General features: G+C 39.2%; 1 pseudogene; it reads left to right on the top strand.

Moving 5' to 3' along the window:
- Positions 1-552, top strand: part of LOC116083306 — a 7,197-nt pseudogene extending 6,645 nt beyond the window's left edge.
- The last annotated feature ends 7,483 nt before the right edge of the window (positions 553-8,035 follow it).

The raw sequence follows: 8,035 nt of genomic DNA, 5'->3' as shown, positions 1-8,035 counted from the left end.
AGTACAATATTGAATAGGTAGGGAGAGAGTGGGCAGCCTTGTCTAGTCCCTGATTTTAGTGGGATTGAAGAAGCAGGCATTGTTGAGGGAGTATTTAGTGGCTGGAAAGTTATTGTATGCATTGATCGACCCTGAGATGCTGGGTTCAAGCACCTTCTTCAGACAGGAGGACCAAAGGTGTAACCTGGTCATCCAGAACCTTTGTGTAAGGATGCTACACCTCTCTTCTGTGACTTCAATAAACTGAAACCTGATGACTGTAGAGTTTTCATCGCAGAGGCTACTGCCCAGATCATGGTCTGCTTGAAAACTGAATATATCGCTGAATATCTCGTGCTGGAGTCCCCTCCTTGTGCAGATAATTACCGTGTATCAGAAGCTGCTTTATTCCTTAATAAGGAAGGTGGGCCTGGATTACCACAGAAGAGGAGAACTCTTGCAGAGAATGTCGGCAAACCCAACAACCCATGTCTTTTGAGTTTAGTGTGCTTGCCTAAAATGCATAAGGCCAGTCCCCAGCAGTGCATAGGAAAATTTTCAGCTACAACCTGAACATTGCTGTGATGCATTTGTGTATATGTTTAACGGCATAAATCTGAAGGACTTCGCTTCAGATTCTAATGATCCTGTAAAGTTGATGCCTTTAACCTGAATTTGAATCACTGGATATTGACTGTTCCTAATAAAAAAGGAACTTAACTATCTTGTCAAGCAACACTGAGTACATAAGGACTTTTCTTGTAAATATATGAGACTGTAGAAGTTTTAACAAGATTTGTTTCAAATCTTAGTTCATAAAAGCAAAAGTTACACATTAGGGTTATTTCACATTTTCCTGATTTTTATATATGTATTCTTGCCATTTAGCCTCTTTTTAACAGCCTAAGCAGAGAGTTTAACAATGATGCTGGAGCTTTAAACTTAAAATATGTATATATGTAAATGTGTGTATGTATAAACTTCTATCATTTGTCAAACATGGGCACCAAAACTTTGAGATAAAGAATAAAAAATAGTAACTCAAAAAGAAAAAATGAAAAGAAAAATATACATCCAAGTTGCTTTATGCTTAATACAGTGGGTTTGCTTCATGATGGCAGTTTAAATTTAAGGATGAATGGGCTTCATTAAAAAATAAGAATTTTAAGCTAAAATCCTAAAACAGACTATATTCAAATGAGTTTGTCCTCTTAAGAAATTTCAAGGAGTTCATGGTGCAACCACAAATCAAAATGTTTGGGTCAGATTAGGAATACTGATAAGAGAAGGCCATAAAGGGTAGAAGAGGATTGTTCAGATCCAAGAACAAACAAAGAGATTGTTTGTTTCCTAGTATACAGTGTGTATATTCTTTCCAGAGAGGCAGAGAGAGAAAAATGCTACTCCTGAGAACAGGTGTAAGCATAAGTGTGTGCTTGCCTTCCAAGTACACTGTCTAAACTAAAAATCATCCATTGAGGGTTAGAGATCTCAATGAAACTTTTATGTGTTTTGCTATCTCAGAAAGTATTTTTTTAAAGAGCCAGTAGAGAAGTTATGACTCTTTCTCAGAAATACTATACAAAACTAAGAATTCCAAGAAACCAAACGATATTAAAAGTCGGCATTAATAATGCTAAGAGATAGCAATGAACACTTTGACTGCACACCATCTGTCTAAAACAGATTCTGTTTTAGAGAATGTATTCCCCCATTATTACCTTTAAGATCCAACACAGACATACAAATCTGTTGTTGCTTTCCCCACTCTTCAAATACAAAAACTAGAGCAACAGAAACTCAATCACTTGTCCCAAAACACACTTGTCAAGTAACAGAAACAAGTGAAACAAAATCCCCCAGATGAGGAAGGAAGAATGAACTGTGAGCAATCGGGCTTCGGTCACATAGGTGACAAAGGTGACAAGTGCTGATCATACAATGGTTACTACCTGTGGCCAGACAACGATGTTTGCCACACACAAAATATGAAGACTCGTTTTACTACTGTTAGCAACCACTTATTTAATTTCCTATTCTTACACTCTGATCAGAATGCCAGCCTGTGCCTGCTCAGCACAATGCCTCAACACACACCCTGAGCTGCAGCCGCACTTTCCCACATCTTCCTTTCCTTTCCTTTGCATAAAGAAATACCTGAAATCATAGAATTTATTCTTTTGGCATCAACTTTTCTTTACTGGCTCAAATATGTAGGTCATGAGAGCACAGGATATTTGCCTACTTATTGTGTGTCTCTGAACAATTTCTAACGCACAGGGAATTTCCATAGAGATCACTTTATAAACATTTGGCAAAGTACTAGTTTGAATGCCTGCTGTGTTCAATATGAATTCCTTGGAATACAGAGGCTTTAAGTACTTTTTCATAAAGAAAATTATTTAGCAGCTAAAATCTTGCATCATAAATAACCAATGGGAATAAAATTTAGAATAGGTTAGCACAAAACACACAAAAGCCCAAAATTCCTCTGTTCATGTTTGCCTAGAAACAGGTATGAGAATAAGCCAAGGAAGTTCATTGCTGTAATTCTTGATTAAAAAGCTCAGCCAACACCAAGGAAGCACACAGTTAATCTTCCAAACAGATTTTCATTCCAAATTAGTACAGAAGCCAGAAGACTCAACATGAATACACTTACAAAATTCTTTGATGTGGATCTTGCCAATGAGCAACCATGAAGAATAAGGGCTGACAGTTCTTCCAATAAAATGCCTTAGCTGACTGAAATGATGTTAAATGAAATAAAAACCTTGTGAACTATTCTCTATACCCCACAAAAGAATAGGGATACTTTTCCCACTTTATCTGATGCCACATAGATATAGAATAGCATTAGGCAATAATAATATGCAAATAATATGTTATATAACAACATGCAAATAACAGTATGCAATGTTAATTTATTCATGTAAACGTGCCCCAACTGAAAAGCCCTCCATTGTGTTCAGAATAAATCTTATTTATTTGTAGTCATAAATTTTTCTCAACCTACTTTAATAAATGTTCAACCTCCTCTCTAGCCCAACACCCACTAGAGGTAGAACACAGGATACAGGGGAAGTAGACCTGTTTAGAAATAGTTCTTTGGGAGCTAGTCCAATCTTCGTTGTCAAGATATCAGCAGTTCAGTCCAGTAGCAAACACAAAATACAAATCAGCAGCTGCAGTCTAGTCCAGTTGGCAGTCACCACACACTAACCAGCAAACGGCAGTTTGATTCAGAAGAAACTGGATTAAACCAACCAGTCTCAGCTGCAGAAGTGGCAAGAAGCCACAAGAAACTCACAAGATGTTCTTTGTTTATCTCTATGGTGTCACCGCAAGCTGAGTTCAACAATGAGACAAACCAATACATGCACGTCGTTGGCAAAGAATATTGAGGTGGAGCAAAGCAAACCAATGCTCAAAGTCCCACTGTCTGTTGGGTCATATATATTCCTTCTGAATATCATGTATCCTTTCACATGTTTGCTGTAGCAAAAAACATTCTTTCACCTGTGTCTGCTTCAGGAAAGCATTCTTTCAGGTGTGTGCCCCAGCAAAGGATCGTTTGATGTAACTGACTTTCCAAAGAAACCAGAAGTTTCCACTTCATTTATTCATTAAATACTTATTGAGAACTTACTATGTGCCAGTATCTGTCATCAAGCATTTGAGTAAAGCACAATCTCTCTCCTCCGAGGCAGGAAGAGTTTGCTTGCTTGGTAACAAGTGCTGCAATTGAGGAATAAAACAAAGCATGATGAAAGACACAGGAAAGGGGGAATCAGGAAATGCTCAGAGATATCATGAAGGCTTCTTAAAGGGACTGCCCCTTCAATTGAGTCTTAAAAGATGTAAGGAGTGTTTTTGGGCTGAACTTGTGGTTGTGGGAACTGGACATAGCAAGCACTCCATGACACCGCGATATTTGCACATGGATTCACAGTTCTCTGCCAATAGCCATTATTTGTCTATAAGGGAGAAGAAGAAGTGAACATGATTCATAAAGGATGGTGCTATGTGAAAACTAGTGATTACAGAATGACGTGTGTAAGCTATAGTTTCATGGTAGTTCGAACAAATTAAAGTAATGGCCAGAAGCTCTCATACATGTTAGTGGAAATGTACCATTGCAATCAAAGCCTCATCCACACTGCAAGTGACCAAGTTTTACTGAGTATAATTCGGTCATATTAATGCTCTTAATTTGATCATATGGCTCTAACCCCCAAATACTTCCAATGCAGGTCAAAAACTAAATATTTCATGTAAACCCCCATTCTTCTCTCCACCACTAACCCCCAGGCCTTCCTACAGACTCCTCCAGGCAGCTCCAGCATTCTGGTTGTTCAGTCATCCTGACATCCTTCACACCTCCACATCCAATTTACCAGCAAAATGTGTCACAGACTGAACCATATCTTATGAGTTCCATCCTGCATGCTGGACCAAGTGGCTGTCACTGTTTACCTAAGTTTAAAGTTTCCTTTGCTTGTCATTTCCCACTCCTGCAGTCTGCTTACACTCCTCAGAGTGACCGTGATTAAGCATGCCACACTCGTTTTTTCCTTTGTTCAACACTCCCCAGGAGCTTCCAGCCTGCTTCAGGTAAAAATACATTTCCCTGAATATGTTTCTGTGCTTATCTCTGCGGGTCTGTGCACATATAAAGAAACATTCATGCATACAGGTGTGACCTTCCACACGTAGCCTATGTCCTATGTCTAACCATACCTTCTGTGATAGTTTGCACCTTTATTGCCTTCAAAGACTTGTTCACAACCTGTGGTGTTATTAGGAAGTGGTGGGACCTTAAGAGATAGGAATCTAGGAGAAAGAGTGAAGCCATTGAGGGCATGCCAGCCCTTCCTGCTTCTATCTTTGGTTTCTGACCACCATTAGGAGGGAAGCTTCTTCCAGTTTATGATCTTGTGATCATGTAGTACTCTGACAGATCCAATAGCAACAGAGCTAAGCGATCAGGAACTGAGGCATCTGACACTGTGAGCCAAAACAACCCTTTCTCCTTGCTATGTGATTTATCTCTGGTGTTTATTGAATCGAGGAAGAGATAGCTCACACAGCCTGAGTCTTTCTGCTCCATTGCTTAAGTGATGCTGACCTGCTTGGTCTTCCTGAAACGTTCCACACAGATGCCCAGCTGGATTCACTTTTCAGCTTCCATCATGACCACCAGGTAGCAGAGAGTTCCCATCTAAGCTATTCTAACATTTGAATTCCCTCTCCTGCTCTGACTTTATTCCATTTTCATGTGCTGCCTAGTTTGCCTTACATTTTTCTTGTTTGTGCATTTAACTCTTTCTTCCCAACCATTTGAAGGGAGCAGTGAGTTTTGGCGGTTGCCCTCACTGTTTTGTGTGCAGTGCCTGCAGTGTTTAGCACGTAGAATATGTTCATTGGGTGGCATTATAATTTGTATGTCATGGGAGATGATTGGGAGCAAATTGGGTCATTAGAGCTCTGACTTTGTCGTTGAGTTAATGCACTGATAGATTCTTTAAGTCACTCTTCAGATCCTTCTGCTTCCCATTCTAAATACTCTTCTTGATGCTCTTGCACAGTTTACTATGCCTATCCCACCACCTATGGACATTGGGCAATGCAGATTTGGTTAGTGAATGCATATGATGACACAAATTTTAATGTTTTAATTATTTTTAAACTTTTTAAATTAGCTTACAAAATCATAGGCTTCTATATGTGGTTTTCATATCATTTCATCTTGATCGATTCTCACCTTCTTTCTCTCCCCCTTTCCTTCCCATCCCTCTTTCTTCACTTCTCTTCAGTACACATTAGTTCTGTATTATACCCTCCCACTCTTTTTCCTTTTAAAATAAGCCACTGAGTTTAATAAGTGTTGTGCTACCATGGGTGTGTGGTTACTTATTGGATCATGAGCAACTTATCAATGACTTCACTCCTTAAGAATAGTAACTTCCTGTCACTTAGTAGCCACTAACTGACTAAAAACTTACCTAAGAGAGCTGACTCTTGAGCCCCACCCCCACCAATGCTGAAATGTGGATTCCAAATTGTGCAGGTCTTGTGCAGGAAATCATAGACATTGTGAGTTCATGAGTGCACTGAGCCTGTCTATGAGACAGCACTTTATCACATCTCTCATCCTCCAGCTCTTACCTGCCTTCTGTCTACATTAACCACTGCCCATCACAAAAATAAGATTCCTTCACCAAGACTGAGGGCAGCAGTAACCTACAGTCATAAATGTCCAAGAGGAGAGGGGATAGAACATATTGGTATAAAGGATTAAAGGGGAAAAACATAAAATAAAAAGGGTTAAATTGGTGTGGAGGAATGGTGGCCAAGGTAAAATAGGTAATTTGGGACGGAATAAGTAACACTAAAGGTAGTTAAAATATTTAAAAGGTAGTTTGACAGCATGTCCACTTACCATGTAGGTGATTTGTTTTCTTTTTAAAATCTGCAATACTAAGGATTGAACTCATGGTTCTACCTTATGTTAGAAAGTGCTCTACTACTGAACTATTTCCCTGGCTCTTTCTTTAGTTTTTCACTTGAGACATAGTCTCACTAAAGTACACAAGCTGTCCTTGAACTCACTATGTGGCCTAGATTGAAAACCTCCTATGTTATCCTTCCAAGTAGCTAGAATGGCAAGGCTGTTACCATTATTAAGTATATTAATAACATTCAACAAGAGACACCCAATATCACAGCATCTATTTCCCCAGATTTTCTACATCTTCCAGGCATAGCACCAGGCAATAGATCCCTTTTCGCCAATACCCCATGCATGGTGAACTAAAGTCTTAGGAACCATTTAATTGCAGGATGCCAAGAACAATAAAATTTTCCTTATCATCCATGTGATCTCATCACTGTTATCAAACTCTAGAGCAATATAGTACAAATGACCTAATTGAGACACCCACCTTTATAAAACTACATTGTAAAACTACGTTTCGGTCAGATAAAATGTAAACAATCAAAGACATGGGCCTTGTTCCATTCCCCAGACCAAACTCTGACATGTTTTCTGGTGAGTTCACTAAAAGAGAAATAATTCAAGGATAATATTCTCAGAATATTGTTATAGTCAGAATTATTGACTATATTAATGGCTTCTGGTTGTCAACTTTGTACTTTAGAAGTCACTAAGAGAAGTCTGAGAAATACAAGAATATAGTTTTTAAATATGGTTAAAAATTACTGATAAATTGACCCTGAAGGATGTGGCCCTGGCTAATGACTCACTTTAACTTGATCCCAGAGTACATTCTGGAGCTCCACTGTACCACAGGATTGATCTCACCTCTTGATAAGGGATTACATCATATGACAGTTAGTTATTGGTCAAAGTCTACTCTGCCCTGGGGGAGTGCAGTGAGGGTATGATCTGGGCTCCAGGAAGATGATGTCTATTTTACTGCAGGAATTGCTTAAAAGAAGTGAGCCTCTGCTCTATAAAAAGAATATGGGTCTTTGGTTTATAGGCAACAGAATACCTGTCAGTCAGACCAGACAGGCACCAACAGCATGTGAGGCAAGACATTAAGAGTGTGTAACTTGGTGACATTTAAACACTTTCCCCTTTGCCCACATGCTTCTTTGGGAAACTAATAAGGTTCCCTTTGCAGACAGGTAGACATGTACATGGCTTTTGGTTTTATATACCAAAAGTTTGGCAGATTGACTAAAGCAAGTAGATGTAAATGTATGTTAAATAATTTGTGACTCATCGAAATGTGTATTTTAAGTTAGAGCAGAGTCAACTGGCCAAAGAACCTGCATTAGCTGCGTTTCTCTGACTGTGATAAAATAGTGTGACCCAGAGTAAGTTATAGAAGGGAGGGTTTATATGGGCTTATGCTTCCAGAGAGGGTGTCAATGGTGACAAATAACACACAGCAGTGGGCAACTGGAGCAGGATGATGACTGGCAATATCTGTCCCACAGGAAGCAAAGAGAGCAAAGGACAGGTTGACAAGACTGCCCCTCCCAAGTCACATTCTTGCTCCAGCAAGGCTCCAGTGGCTTCCTCTAA

The sequence above is a fragment of the Mastomys coucha genome, unplaced genomic scaffold, assembly GCF_008632895.1.
Source record: "Mastomys coucha isolate ucsf_1 unplaced genomic scaffold, UCSF_Mcou_1 pScaffold8, whole genome shotgun sequence".
NCBI lineage: Eukaryota > Metazoa > Chordata > Mammalia > Rodentia > Muridae > Mastomys > Mastomys coucha.
Note: the sequence above shows the minus strand (reverse complement) of the source record. Positions and strands in the feature narration are given on the sequence as shown.